Source organism: Moschus berezovskii, chromosome 5 (genome assembly GCF_049115385.1).
Source record: "Moschus berezovskii isolate FMDL1 chromosome 5, NW_MosBer_1.0, whole genome shotgun sequence".
Classification (NCBI taxonomy): domain Eukaryota; kingdom Metazoa; phylum Chordata; class Mammalia; order Artiodactyla; family Moschidae; genus Moschus; species Moschus berezovskii.
In genome coordinates, this window is record NC_142464.1 from 93472738 (window position 1) to 93487849 (window position 15112).

Below are 15112 nucleotides of genomic sequence, written 5' to 3' on the forward strand. Positions count from 1 at the left end.
TGTATATGGGTGAGGGGAGGAGGAGGCAGATGCTAGTCTTATTAAATCCTATTTATATAGTGCAATACAATATAAAAGCATGTGAGATATGTCAGGATATCACAAAAATGTCACATGTTTTACAAAAATTCCTTAAAATAAATGTTTAAGACCTATAAGTTCTAGAGCCAGCCTAAGATCTATTCCCCTTTATACCTGATCTTCAAAATCATGATTGCCATCTTATAAACACCCAGAAGCAACCTCCTCCCATGCTAAAATATCAGCAAGTTCAGTCCTACCTCTGAAAGCGGCTACATAAACAACAATATTTAGTAATTTAATTTAATTGCTTATGCTACAAATATGAGCAACATTTCTATGGTTTCTCTGTGTCCTTCAAAGATATGCCAGAGAATACATAGACTGAGGTGGGAATTCAGTCCTGCTCCTGCCAGGGCTGAAGGTGGGAGCCCAGAGTGCCTTTTCCCTGCCTGAAAATGGGCAGAAATGGGAGGCCAGGCACTGAGCAGTCTGGAGGGGCAGAGATAACTCAGAGACGGTTGTTAGAAGTCTAAGAATGTAACTGCAGGAGCACATCTGTACTTTCAAGCTCTGTGCCAGGAGTCGGAATGGGTTACTACAAAAATTGCCTTAGAATGATCACATTTTTCTCCTCAAGAAGACTTATGGCTACTATGACTATCAAGCACACTGCTAATAAGACACCTTTGATTTTATTCATTAACTCACCACATTTTCATTGAGTATTGACTTATTTCAGACACTATTTTAGATAGTAGGGATATAGTAGGACTGAGGATATCTTCTCTGCCTTCATGTCTCCAGGTAGGAAGGACAGACAGTGAGCAATAAATAAATCTACTCATAAATGGAAAGTGCCAGGTAAGAGGATAGTGAATGAACAGGGATGCAGTGGGATTAAACAGGTTAGCGGCTTGGCAGAAGTGACATCTAAGTGGAGATATGAACAAAGTGCAGGATGGGATCATTCAGATATCAGGGGAGAAAGTATTGCAAGCAAAGGAAATGGTAAGTACAAGTATCGTGAAGTGAGAGAGACTTGGGGTATTTGCAGAAGAGCCACAGTGTCAATAAGCCCACTGGGCAGTGAACCAGAAGCAGGGGGAAAGATGAGGTTGAAGAGGGTCTTAGTGGCAGTTTATAATCTCTCAGGCCATAAGGAACTCTTTATGTTATTCTGAATAAAAAAGAAAGTCATTATAGAATATTGATCAGTGGAATGCCATGATTGTTTCAAAGAATCACTGTGTGAAGAATACACTGATGGGGGCTGGGGGTAATATGAAGGGTAGAAGCAGGGAAACTGGTTAGGGGACGACCGCAGTGATTCACGTGAGAGATGATGGTGGCTTGGACTGAGACATTAGCAGTGAGGAGATCAGAATTTATAATTAGATTCAGAATGTATTTTGAAAGAAGAGCTGACAGACTGCTGATGAACTGGTCATAGAATGTGAAAGAAAGAGGTTAGGAAGATTGCAACACATTTTTGCCTGGGGAACAAAACATTTTGCAGGCCATGAGAACTCTTTCTCAAAGTAATGCTTATTTAGAACTCTGATGTGTAATATCGATTTAAAACAGAGCTGTTTCTGGGGTGCAGAGGGCATACAGAACTCTACCAGTACTCAATTTCCCCACTGAGGCACAGGTGTAGAAATTAATTGCTGACTTTCATGATGACACACAAATTTTTTAATGTAACCCTAAAGGTCCCACATGATGGAGTCCTTGGCAGCCTGATCTGTCACACAGCTCCTTCTCATCTCTAAGTCTCCAGGCTTTACCCGCCATAAACCTAGAGGATACCTTATCACTTTAAAGTGTCCCTCTCTACCATCTGGAGAAGGCACTGGCAAGCCACTCCAGTACTCTTGCCTAGAAAATCCCATGGATGGAGGAGCCTGGTAGGCTGAGTCCATGGGGTCGCTAAGGGTCAGACATGACTGAGCGACTTCACTTTCACTTTTCACTTTCACACATTGGAGAAGGAAATGGCAACCAACTCCAGTGTTCTTGCCTGGAGAATCCCAGGGACGGGGGAGCCTGGTGGGCTTCCGTCTATGGGGTCACACAAAGTCGGACACGACTAAAGTGACTTAGCAGCAGCAGCGGCTCTACCATCTTTCCAATGTATGAAAATCCTGGGAAGGATTTTCCTGTAAGAAAGGAACCAGCAAGGTGAGCAGTAGATATAAATATGGGCCGTGTAATCTCTCCCTGTCCCAGGGTCTCAGAAGAGGAAGGAAAGGCTGGGATCTAGAGAAGTCATCTTTAATAGAGGGACCTGCTTTCTGAGACTGGTTGCAGATACAAATGTATTTTTAAGTCTGGGAGTAGGGATATGAAGACGCCTTTCTTGATTTTCCCCAGGAATCCATATGAAAGCTTGGAATTCATAGCTAAACATAACTTATAATGAATCCCCTTAGTCAATAATGCTACAATGTTCTGTGTTATATCACTACTATACTGTGAATTTGACCAGCGTATTCTTGAAACACTTCCTCCCTAATTTTCTGAGGAAATTTCTTTCACCTTTGAACAAACTGATGGTGATTTTTAGAAATGTATTCCTAAGCTTTATATCCATTACACTGGTTATGTTTCCTTCAGTTCAGTTCAGTCGCTCAGTCGTGACCAACTCTTTGTGACCCCATGAATCACAGCACACCAGGCCTCCCTGTCTGTCACCGACTCCCGGAGTTCACTCAAACTTATGTCCATCGAGTCGGTGATGCCATCCAGCCATCTTATTCTCTGTCGTCCCCTTCTCCTCCTGCTCCCAATCCTTCCCAGCATCAGAGTCTTTTCCAGTGAGTCAACTCTTCGCATGAGGTGGCCAAAGTATTGGAGTTTCAGCTTTAGCATCAGAACTTCCAATTCTTCTGTCACATGTGATTCATTCAATAAGTTCTTATTGAGCACTTACTGTGTGCCTAGCACAGTTACAGACACTGGGGTATTTGCTGATGAATAAATCTAGGTCTTTATTTTGATATAAAATCAGGTGAACTTTTCCAGTTCTTTCTACCAGTGGGCCAAATCTCTTTACTGCTTTGGGAAAACAATAAGAGACATGTTAAGAAAGTATTTCTCATCATCTCTCAGTACCTGAGAAATGTTAATAGGAATTATATAGCAGGTGAATAGAAATGATGAGAATTTTGTAAGTACACTTTTTTCATTCAGTATCTTTTTGTCTTTGTTTTAAAAATCAACCAAGTGATGCTTCTCAAAATTAGAAACAGAGAACCAAGAGTTTACATTTGAATAAAGTCATATATTAATTTGACTCAGTAACACAATGGAAAGGAGGGAGTTGGCTAAGGATCTTTTGAAATATAAAAGACAAGCTATTTTGTGAAGACTCTATGACCATCTTTATTTATATAAAGTGTGACCAATATTTTTCAAACCTTAAGATCACTCTTAGATGACTTTCTCTTTGGGCAATATTATTAAATATTTGGGTATTATTAAATACTTGGGCATATTATTAAAATATTACCAGGAAACCCTGTTTAATTACTTTGAAGTAGGTGAAGTGAATCTATCAGATAACTATTGATATTCACATGAGAATTTAAATATCTGACTATTCTTGGTACTAAAGACATGTAAATATCCAAGCTTAAGGTAAATAAGGTACACTCCTCCATGGGCAGCATAAATATCTATGTGCAAATAAGGTGTTCTCCTGACAGCAGCCCTAAGGGGAATTCTTATTATGTCTTACACATGTCTTAATATATTTGTATTCAACCTGAAGCATAGATACATATTAGATATTCTGTTCAGGCACAGTCCTCTCTGCTTCTTGACAAACAGCATATATTTCTGGGAATGCCCACGGTTAGTAATGCCTCTGTAATGACATGGGTTAACTGAGGTTAACAACCTTCCTTAAAACACACACACACACATATAGAGTGACACATACACGGAGTGACACACACAGGTTAATGGAGAGAAGCAGCAATGGAAAACTAACACAATATACATTTTAAATGCAATTTTGAATGCACAAAGGAAGCTTCGCACCTCAGCAATATCTGCAGACTCAGAGTCTTTTCCCCCAGTGTTTAGCCTTGGATATGACACAATGGAAGTAAATCACTAACAGTGAATTTTTATTACGATCTACTGTATGTTCAGTTAAAAGGCATAAAGTTTGTTTTGAGTTGAGATGCAGTATATTATAGTAACTAAAAGCACCATCAGGAGTCCAGTTGTTTCCTTTAAATCCCCATTTTAATTTGCCTGCAATGCAGGAAACCTGGGTTTGATCCCTGGGTTGGGAAGATCCTCTGGAGAAGGGAAAGGCTAATCACTCCAGCATTCTGGCCTGGAGAATTCCATGGACTGTATAGTCCATGGAGTTACAAAAAGTTGGACACGACTGAGTGACTTTCACTTAATGCCTAACTGTGTGACTTCAGACAGGATGTTTAATCCCTCTGTGCTTCTGTATGTTGTTCGTTTATTTTTAATCAGAAAATGTGTATAATACTGTTTTTTGTTGTTGTTTAGTCACTACTCTTTGTGGCCTCATGGACTGCAGCCTTCCAGGCTCCTCTGTCCATGGGATTTTCCAGGCAAGAATACTGGAGTGGGTTTCCATTTCTTTCTTCAAGGGATCTTCCTGACCTAGGGATTAAACCCAGGTCTCCTACTTTTCAGGTGGATTCTTTATCACTGAGTTACTAAGGAAGTCCTTAATACTATCTACTTCACAAATTTCTTACAAAAATAAAATGAAAGTTTGTATGTAAAGTGCCATAAATGAATGAACATTTTTGCTGTTATTAAAATGCCATGAATTTGCTGAACTTTATGAAAAAAAAAAAATACATTGCTTTCCCAGGCAAAACAATGGTTCAGTTCAGTTCAGTCTCTCAGTCGTGTCCGACTCTTTGTGACCCCATGAATTGCAGCATGCCAGGCCTCCCTGTCCATCACCAACTCCTGAAGTCTACTCAAACTCATGGTAACTGAATCCAAATAACTTTCTTCTTTTTCAATATGCCATTTTATTTTGAGTCTCACTCAAATGGAATATATTTCTGCATTCTTATCTGACTTTCTTGTCTTGAAAAATGGCTCTAGTAGGAGTCCAAAGATGAAAATGAAGAGTAACACCTCTTCAATCATTTGTCAGACATGGTACTGCTGCTGCTGCTGCTGCTAAGTCGCTTCAGTCGTGTCCGACTCTGTACAACCCCATAGACGGCAGCCCATCAGGCTTCCCCGTCCCTGGGATTCTCCAGCCAAGAACGCTGGAGTGGGTTGCCATTTCCTTCTCCAATGCGTGAAAGTGAAAAGTGAAAGTGAAGTCGCTCAGTCGTGTCCGACTCTCAGCGACTGCATGGACTGCAGCCTACCTGGCTCCTCTATCCACAGGATTTCCCAGGCAAGAGTACTGGAGTGGGTTGCCATTTCCTTCTCCACAGACATAGTACTAAGTAACGTCAAAATAATCAAGGCCATCATGAATTTTAATCCCATTTTTATTGCCGTTTTTAGGTGAAGCGCACCAATAATGGGTAGTTTATAAATTCTGTATTGCATTAAGCACGAAGCTGTAATATATTGACCTCAGCACTAAAACCCCAGAATGAGGTTGTTTTCCCTGCCTTTACCTTGTTGGCTTAGTCTATATTTGAAGCTTATATGCCTACTAATACAATTTTCACTCATATCAGTTTAGTATTTCTGAAATTATTCCTTCTCTTGCACTGAATCTCTTAATAAACACATTCCTTTACAAAAATTTTATGACTACTGTTGTGACAATTCATTCTTACCTGTTGTATTAACATACCATGAAATAGATTGCCCAATACCTGCAGATGACAGTAGCAGGTTCTACAACTTATTAATAACTTTATAACTTCTTGATAGATTTCAGTTCTCTGTTAAAAAGCAGGGACAATGGCTCACATTTTCTGTACTATATTAAGAAATAATGGAAATGGAACTCTGAGTACAGTGCCTGACAAATAATAGGCAGCCAATGAAAGGAAAGTGTTATACTTACAGTTCATCAGCTTGAAACTATAATTCGTACAATGGTACTCCCCAAATATCGGCAGAAACATCAACAACCTCACATAAGCAGATATATGAGGCACATATATGCACATATGCTATTTCTCTAATAGCAGAAAGTGAAGAGGAGCTAAAGAGCTTCTTGATGAGGGTGAAAGAGGAGAGCAAAAAAGCTGGCTTAAAACTCAATATTCAAGAAACTAAAATCATGGCATCTGGTCCCATCATTTCATGGCAAATAGAAGGGAAAAAGTGGAAGCAGTGACAGATTTTGTGTTCTTTGGCTCCAAAATCACTGTGGATGGTGACTGCAGCCCTGAAATTAAAAGTCACTCCTTGGAAGAAAAGCTATGACAAACCTAGAAAGAATATTAATAAGAGACAAGGTCTGTATAGTCAAGCTATGGTTTTTCCAGTAATCATATATAGATGTGAAACTTGGACTATAAATAAGGCTGAGTGCTGAAGAAGTGATGTCTTTGAATTGTGGCTGCTGGAGAAGACTCTTGAGAGTCCTTTGGACAGCAAAGAGATCAAACCAGTCAGTCCTAAAGGAAATCAACCCTGAATATTCGTTGGAATGACTGATGCTGAAGCTCCAGTATTTTGGCCACCTGATGCAAAGAGCCAAGTCATTGGAAAAGACCCTGATGCTGGGAAATATTGAGGGAAGGAGAAGGGGGCAATAGAGGATGAGATGGTTAGATAGCATCACTGACTCAATGAACATGAATTTGAGCAAACTTTGGGAGATAGTGAAGGACAGGGAAGCCTAATGGGCTGTAGTCCATGGAGTTGCAAGGAATTGGACATGTCTTAGTGATTGAACAACAACAAATCCAAATGCCACCTTGGGGAAAGCAGATTTGTGTGACTTCCCCTTTGGAACATATCCCCTCTATCGCATTGGTGCTGAGCATTGATACATTTTATCTCAAATTCATCCAACAATTCTGGTATGCAATCATTAGTAGCCTCAGTTAATGATAAATTAACTAAGATTTAGACTAATTTGGGCAAGGTGGGATTGGCAAGAATTGGGACAAGAATTTAAAATCAAGACTATGACTCTAAATCTCAAGGCACTTCTATGTTCTACATATTTTCCTTTGATAAGTAAACCCAAAGATCTGGGCAATTCCTGCCTCACTATGTCCTTACTGAACTATCATAATGGAATTTTAGCCACTCTGTTTTCACTTTTTCTCCCCATCAGTCTATTCAGCACCTTGTGAACAGAGATATTTTGGACATCTCATTTTCTGTGGTGTTTCTTCCGCTTAAATGTCTCTTCAGCTACTTTCTGTTTTCTGAATCAAGCCTAGACATTCACTTATAGCTCTAAACCCATCTTTCCAACCAGTTGGTTGTTATTTTCAGTAAAGTTCCCAGTAGCTTGCCTACTGCATGATCTTTGATCCTCCAGACCTGCTTACACTTGAATGATTCTGTCTAAGCCGTCACCTCCATCTGCATAGATCATTCCCACCTCTACCCCAGACCAAATCCCACCCACCCTTCGAGATCCAACTCAATTATTATGTTTCTGTGAAGGCTTTCTGAATCCCTGGCTAAAAATGATCTTTCTCTTCATAATTACAAACATCTTCGGGGTTAATATTCTTATATGTTGTGTCCTCATACTACTGCATGTATGCTCCCATAGTGCCCTCTATCTTTCCAAATTTAAATTTATAATAAATAATCAAATATTATTTTTACTTAGGTTAATGTCTCCCCCCATCCCCCACTTCTAGGTGGCAAACAGCATAGATAGTACCAGTCTTGCTCATTTCTGTATCTTCTGTGTCTAGCAGATTGTTTGGTATACAGTAGTTGCTCAATAAACCCTTTTGAGTGAGTACATAGATACTACCTTCTACTTCATTTAGTAATCTGTTATACTAATAATCTCTTATATATTCTCCTAGGTTATAATTTCCTAAAGGATGGAATCTGTGACTGTATTCTTTATATCACTCACTGAGTTCACAAATGTGGGTTAAATATATTAATAAATATTTCTGTACAAAACTAGTTCTATAAGAAATAAGATTTAAGAATATTTACATTTCTAATTTTGTGCACTAAATTAAATATTATACAGGTATATTCTTATACTTCAAATAAAAATATCCTAAATGACTGCTTCTAGATAATAAACTGGGGTTTCACTAGTCAATATTTTATCAAATACTATTTGGAACAAACTCACTAGTGCCAGTAAGAATAATATATAATCCCAAGAATTTGACTGTAGTGGAATAAAGGTTTGAAGTTGACTGAAGAAGCATGTTGATTCATATAAAAACCAACTCAATAGAAAGCCTCAGTCAGAGTCTTCTAATCTTGAAAAAGTTTTGCTTTGAATAAACAAATGGTGTGTTTAAGAAGTTTGTTTTCATAAACAGTTAAGAAATAACATTTAGTCCCATATTACCACTAAATTAAATTATAAGCGTGGTAACTATTTTGGTGGCCCAGTTCTACACATAACATATGTGTATCATTATATATTCAAATATTTCATAATTCAAGATGTTTTATCTCCCAGTTATTTTGGTAATATTTTACTCTGAATCATTAAAAAATGTTGCCTGCATCTTTGCATTAGGGCTCTCCTTTTGCTTGAAATACTCCCTCCCCAGATATCTACATGTCTCACTTTATAAAGACACTCTGGTTATCCTAATAACCTGTCTTACACTGATAGCCCAACTCACTCCCTATGCCTTTATTCTTTTTCATTTTTCTTGGTTGAACTTATCATTACCCAAATTATGATATATGTATTTACTTATTTTCTGCCTCAATTAACATATGTTACCTTAATAACAGACACATGATAGATATCAAGTAGCTACTTGATGAGTAAATGAACTTAACATTTAACTCACCAGTCACCTTCAGATCTCATCAGAAGTATTCATAGCTCTTAGTATTTTATAGCATAAACCTCTTTATCAGGTTGAACTCCAACTTTGTGTCAAAAATATACTCAGTTTTTTGTAATCATTTTTCAAATGTTTGTACAGCTAAACAAGAGACACATAGCTGCATAATATAAGCTTCTCAAGGGAAGTTTTTTCTCATACTGATTTTCCACTTTTTTTCCCCCTGTTCAACACAGTAAGTCAGCACCCAAGGGAAATAACTACCCTTTTAAGTTACCCATATATTTTTAACTCTAAAAATTTACTGGAAGTAGTTTGTGAAGTACTCACGTTGCAACCTTTAGTTGGTCCTAGAACAATCTCAAGAGTGATGGTTATGTCACATGAAAAGCTCCTCTTCACAGGGAGACCTTTCCATTCTAGCATTTGTCGTCATTAATTTGCACTTAAATTTTAAAAACCTAGTATAAAAGTCTTCTCAGGTGGCACAGTGATAAAGAATCCATCTGCCAGTACAGCAGATGAAAGAGACACAGGTTCAATCCCTGGGTGGGGAAGATCCCCTGGAGAAGGAAATGGCAATCCACTTCAGTACACTTGCCTGGGAAATTTCATGGCCAGAGGACCCTGGCGGGTTATAGTCTATGGGATTGCAAAGAATCAGACACGACTGAGCAAGAAAATGATGTCGTTTTAGTCTTTTTTAGGAACACTTCCATTTCATTATTAAAAACAGAGTCATAGCAATGTGATTTGACATTTAAAAAAGTCTGTGTACTTGAAATAGTAAATAAAATGCACATGCACTTGAATATTGACCTGAATGCTTCCCCTAAGACTGGGATCATAGCAGGGATCACTCCTATTCATACTGGAGGCCCTAACCAATTCAGGGAACCAAGAAAAAGAAATTTAGAACCTACAGAATGAAAAAGAATAAACTGCCTTTATTAGCATATTATATAGAAAATACCTAAGTATTGATCAGAAAAGGACTAGTATATAAGCTTACGAAGGCTACAGGATAGCAAATTACATATAAACATCGAACAATATTTTCATATATTATCACTGGATGAATGAATATTGAAATTATAACTAAAAAAGCAATCTACATAGCTTAATTTAAAAATACTTCATTGCTAAAAAAGGCCAATCATTATATTAGCCCTCAGTGAGTTGTAACCTTTTATCTGATGGAGGCTCTTGCCTTGATATTGATGCCTTGCTGACAGTAGTGGTTGCTGATGGTTGGGATGGATGTGAACATTTCTTAAAATGACAATGTAATTTGCCACATTAATTGACTCTTACTTTGACAAATGATTTCTCTGTGGCAGGCAGTGTGATTTGACAGCATATATCCATAGGAGAACTTGTTTCAAGATTGGAGTCAGTTCTCTAGAACCCTACCACTACTTTATCAACTAAATTTATGTAATATTCTAAATTCTTGTTATTTCAACAATCTTCATAGCATCTTCACTAGGAGTATATTCCATCTCTAGAAACCAATTTCTTTGCTCATCCATAAGGAGCAACTCCTCATCTGTTTTATCATGAGATTGTAGCAAATTAGTCACATCTTCAGGTTCCACTTCAAATTCTAGTTCTCTTGCTATTTCTGTCATATCTGCAGTTCCTTCCTCCACTGAAGTCCTGAACCCCTCAAAGTTATCCAGGTGGGTTGAAATCTACTTCTTCAGAGCTCCTGTTAATGTTGACAACTTGACATGTTCTTTTGAATCACAAATATTCTTAATGATATCTAGACTGGTGAATCCTTTCCAGAAGGTTTTTAATTTAGTTTGCCTAGATCCATTAGTGGAAACAGACTTTATTTTTTGGGGCTCCAAAATCACTGCAGATGCTGATTGCAGCCATGAAATTAAAAGAGCTTACTCCTTGGAGGGAAAGTTATGACCAACCTAGATAGTATATTGAAAAGCAGAGACATTACTTTGCCAACCAAGGTCCATCTAATCAAGGCTATGGTTTTTCCCGTGGTCATGTATGGATGTGAAAGTTGGACTGTGAAGAAAGCTGAGCGCCAAAGAATTGATGCGTTTGAACTGTGGTGCTGGAGAAGACTCTTGAGAGTCCCTTGGACTGCAAGGAGATCCAACCAGTCCATTCTAAAGGAGATCAATCCTGGGTGTTCATTGGAAGGACTGATGCTAAAGCTGAAACTGCAATACTTTGGCCACCTCATGCGACAAGTTGACTCACTGGAAAAGACTCTGATGCTGGGAGGGATTGGGGGCGGGAGGAGAAGGGGACGACAGAGAATGAGATGGCTGGAAGGCATCACAGACTCGATGGAGGTGAGTTTGAGTGAATTCCGGGAGTTGGTGATAGACAGGGAGGCCTGGTGTGCTGTGATTCATGGGGTCGCAAAGAGTCGGACATGACTGAGTGACTGAACTGAACTGAACTGAACTGAGATCCATTCAGTTCAGTTCAGTTCAGTCACTCAGTCGTGTCCGACTCTCCGCGACCCCATGAATTACAGCACGCCAGGCCTCCCTGTCCATCACCAACTCCCGGGGTACACTCAAACTCATGTCCACAGAGTTGGTGATGCCATCCAGCCATCTCATTCTCCGTCGTCCCCTTCTCCTCCCGCCCCCAACCTTTCCCAGCATCAGAGTCTTTTCCAGTGAGTCAACTCGTCTCATGAGGTGGCCAAAGTATTGCAGTTTCAGCTTGAGATCCATTAGAGGAGTCAATATCTGTGGCAACTATGTATGTATGTGTGCTCAGTCATGTCTGACTCTTTGTAGCCCTAGGGACTGTAGTCCACTGGGCTCCTCTGTCCATGGGATTTCCCAGGCAAGAATACTGGAGTGGGCTACCATTTCATCCTCCAGGAGATCTTCCTGACCCAGGGATTGAATCCACGTCTCTTGTACTTCAGGTTGATTCTTTACTGCCTAGCCACTGGGGAAGCCCATGATAGCTATAGTTTTATAAAATGTATTTCTTAAATAATAAGACTGAAAGTTAAAATTACTCCTTGATCCATGGGTTGAAGAATGACTATGTTAATAAATAATAATAATAATAATGATAGTAAAATAAAATCTGATAATAATAAAAATTTTTATTTATCAGTGCTCTTCAGTGACCAGGTGCCTTGTCCATTAGCAGTAATATTTTGAATGGAATCTTTTTTCTGAACAGTAGATCTCAACAGTGGGCTTAAAATATTCAGTAAACAATATTATAAACAGATGTGCTGTCATCCAGGCTTTGTTGTTCCATTTATAAATTACAGGCAGAGATATATAGCATAATCTTAAGGGTGCCAGGATTTTTTGGAATAATAAATTAGCATTGGCCTTAGTTTAGAGTTAGCAGCTGCATTAGCCCCTAACAAGAGAACCCACCTGTCTTTTGAAACTTTGAAGCCAGGCATTGACTTATCTCTAGCTCTGAAAGCCCTAGATGCCATCTTCTTCCAATATAAGGCTGTTTCATTTACATTGAAAATCTGTTGTTCAGTGTAGCCACCTTCATAATTGTCTTAGCTAGATCTTCAAGATAATTTATTGAACCTTGTATAATGCATCAGCACTTGTTGCCTAACTTCACGTTCTGAAGATGGCTTCTTTCCTTAAACCTTGTGAACCCACCTCTGCTAGCTTCAAACTTTTCTTCTGTAGCTTCTTTACTTCTCTTAGATTTCATAGAATTCGAAAGAGTTAGGACTTTGCCTTTGGCCTAAAGGAATGTTGCAACTGGTTTGATCTTCTATTCAGACACTAAAACTTTCTGCATATGAGCAATAAGGCTGTTTCTTTTCATTCATATATTCACAGGAGTAGCACTTTAAATTTCCTTCAAGATCTTTTCCTTTGCATTCACAGCTTGGCTAACTGATGCAAGAGACCTAGCTTTTGGCCTGTACACAGGCTTTCAACATGCCTTCCTCAGTAAGCTTAATCATTTCTAGCTTTGACTTAAAGCAAGAGATATATGACTGGTCCTTTTACTTGAACACTTTGAGACTATTGTCGGGTTAGAAAGTGGCCTAATTTTAATATTGCTTTATTTTAGGGAATAGGGAGGCCTGAGGAGAGGAAGAGAAAAGGGGAAACAGCCAGTGGATGGAACAATCAGAACACACACATTTATCAATTAAGTTCACTCTCTTACATGGGCACAATTTGTGGTGTCCAAAACGTTTACAATAGTAACATCAGAGATACTGACCACAGACCACCATAGCAAATATAATGATAAAAAAGTTTTAAATATTGTGAAAATTATCATAATGTGAAACAGACACACAAAGTGAGTAAATGCTATTGGAAGAATGGTGTCAGTAGACTTGCTAGATATTAGGTTGCCACAAACCTTCAATTTATTTGAACACAGCATCTGTGAAGTGCAATAAAATTAAGTGAAATGAGGTATGCCTGTATTGCCTCCAATAGCATTAAAGCCAAGGGAATTGTAGATATTATCTTACAATAACTTTTAATGGAATATCATTTGTAAAAATACTGAATCACTATGCTGTACTCCAGAAACTAATACAATATATTTAATCAACTTTACTTCAATAAAAAATAAATAAATTAAAAAAATAGAGCAAGGGATCAGGGAAGATTTCCCTGAGAACATTTGAACTGAAGAAGGAATTCATAGGACCTGGACTCCATCTTAGGCCTGTTCATGCTGATCATGCTTGGCCACCTTTCCAATGGACTCTGAACTCTGTGTTTAGTGCCTATGAAAACGAAAACAGAAGGACAAGACTGCCTCCAGACAGGGGAACCTTGAAGATCATATCTAGGTTACTCATCGCCTAAGAGAAAACATACACTAATCACCGCTTCCTCCAGACAGGCCATAAATTTTTCTGTGTGTATAGGAGAATAACCTCGGGTTTATTGATTATTGGCTAATTGTTTGACTGTTTGAGCACATGAGCACATAGCATGTGAACGAAGGGGTTATTGGGATTGTATTTTCCTTGGTTTATGTAAGTCTCAAGGAATTTGGAGTGGTGGGTTCAGACGCGTACACACGGGATATAAAAGATTTTCACAAATGCTGGTCGGGGTCCTTGGCTAAGAGGAGATTCTGCCTTGGGCCCGCCAGTGAAATAAACTGTATTCCACTATCTGCATTGTCCTACTGAGTGAGTTTGTTTCCCGGAACAGGTGGCTACAACAGAATCAAAACCTAAAGGATTCTCTGATTAGGTGAAGCTTACAAGGAAGAGCTGCACAAGCAGAGGAAGCAGTGTGTGTATGAGTAGGAGCTTGGTTAGTTCATGTTAATGATATGACAAGTGTGTATGAAACATAGTTAGCATGAAAGAAAACAGCCTATAGTTATTGCAAAAAGAAATGCAAAATCATTCCACAAAAAGTTTTGTATACGAGTGTTCAAAATAAGCTTCTTAAATCTGGCCAGTTTTATAGTATATGAAGTTAATGCATGCATGCGTGCGTGCTAGGTCACTTCAGTCATGTTCGACTATTTGCGACTCTATGGACTATAGCCCACCATGCTCCACTGTCTATGGGATTCTCCAGGCAAGAATACTGAAGTGGGTTGTCATTTCCTATTCCACTGAAGTTCATTTAGGAGTAATAATGTATATGTAGATTTATCACATTATGCTGAATATTTTCTAAATGTAATAATTGTGACAATGTTGGAAAAACAGCAATAATAGGAATGCTATATAGATAAAAGGTATACAAATTCTAGAAATGCTTCCTGCGATGATTATATGTCAGCATCCTGGCATATTATTAATATTCTTCTGTCTTTTCCACCAATATTTAAGTGTTCACTGCTTAACTGAACGCTGATTTATTATTCCTTGTGTGATTAAAATTTACTTTTCCAAGACTGTAAAATCCTAAAAGGTGGAGGTTTACTGCTTCTTTTGTATTTCGAAAAGGCCCTTGCTTAGCATTAGTCAGAAACTTATTCAGTTGGAAATTTCAACTATGAATACAAATCACAATGAACCTCAGATTCACAACTTGACAGCATTTCAGGAAGACAAGGAGGGCATAAGTCAACATCTGACACAGAATTAAGATCAATTAATAGCAACCATGAAGGAAACTTATGACCAACCTAGATAGCATATTAAAAAGCAGAGACATTACTTTGCC

The 15112-nt window shown here is 38.5% G+C and overlaps 1 protein-coding gene across 3 annotated transcripts in view; it reads right to left on the reverse strand.

Moving 5' to 3' along the window:
- The window catches only part of TMPRSS11F (transmembrane serine protease 11F), a 93055-nt gene that overhangs the window by 54168 nt on the left and 23775 nt on the right, over nt 1–15112 (reverse strand). The window lies entirely within an intron of this gene.